Source organism: Mustela putorius, unplaced genomic scaffold (genome assembly GCF_011764305.1).
Source record: "Mustela putorius furo isolate JIRA1106 unplaced genomic scaffold, ASM1176430v1.1 tig00003988_pilon_pilon_pilon, whole genome shotgun sequence".
Classification (NCBI taxonomy): domain Eukaryota; kingdom Metazoa; phylum Chordata; class Mammalia; order Carnivora; family Mustelidae; genus Mustela; species Mustela putorius.
In genome coordinates, this window is record NW_025422127.1 from 10,082,728 (window position 1) to 10,083,999 (window position 1,272).

Genomic DNA, 1,272 nt, shown 5'->3' on the forward strand with positions numbered 1-1,272 from the left:
CTGGGAGAAGCGCCAGTGGTTCGTGGGACCGGAGCCCAGGGGCAGGGGTGGGGGAGGCAGACAGAGGGAGGCAGGGCCGGAGCCCCAGCGTTAGAGGATCTCCCAAGGTTTTAGGACTTGACCCTGGCAGTGACAGGGTCACTCAGTAGGAGGGCGGTGTAACCAGAGTTGTACTCTAGAAAGGTCACTCAGACCCAGAATTGGGCTAGACTAGCTCAAGACACCCTGGGACCAGGAGAACAGGTAGGAGGGAGGCTCTTTCAACAGACAGGCAACCTGTATATCTTGAAGAAGTAGGATTTGAGACAGCAGCAGCAGTAGAGGAAAGAGAAAGAAAGACACATCTGAGAGATTTTAAGGGGTAAAATTGACAGGGTCTAGTCACATTTGGACAGGAGGTTAAGGGAGAGGGAGGAATAGAGATGGACTCCCAGGCTTCCCGCTTCCCTGGTACTCTGCAAAAGGGGAAAGGGATAGGCAACAGGGAGTAAGGAGAATGGAAATCGGGAAAAGAGTGGGTTTGAAGCACCAGCTGCCTGGGTGGGGACAACAATGTGTAGTTGCACAGGGAAAGGGTTTGGAAGGGAGACACACAGGTTGGAGGCGTCAACACACAGCTGGTGGAGGAAGCCATAGGTAAGGTCAGGGCACCTGGCAGGGGTCAGACCAGGCCTGGATGGAGCCTGGGCTGGGCCAGTGAGCTCCATCTCCACCCGAACTATGTTCCTGAGAAGCATAGAGAATCGCTGTTGCTTGAAGTTCCTCATGGGACAGGAAGGAATTAAGATGTGGATCCCTGGTATTTCCTGGGACAGGGAGGGGAGCAGAAGGATGCTCCCAATACAGTTCCCTCTTCTGAAACGAGCCCATCTTGTTCCTGTTCCCCACTACCTGGGAACATGAACCAGAGCCTGTTCTCTTATACAGATAGAAGGGTCACCTGCCCTCTTGCCCTGGGCTCCTGGGCTACAAGCTACAGGCAGAACCTCCAAACGATGGGGAGGGGCTGACAGTGTCTCCCCTGAAGCCCAGGCTTCTGGGGCATTCCCTGACTTGTCTATGCTTTTCTACGGGTTGCTGGAGGAAGAAGGCTGTAGGGCCAATCGTGTCACATCCCAGTGTCCTGGATTCTGGAGATTTACCTGGGGGGTGATCTGATACCCTGTCCCCTCACCTTGGCCCTGCTCAGAAACCCGAGCGGGCCCTGGGACCGGAGAGCCTGCCACCTACGCAGCACCCACACAGGATGAGGCAGGAGGCAGCTCAAAGGGC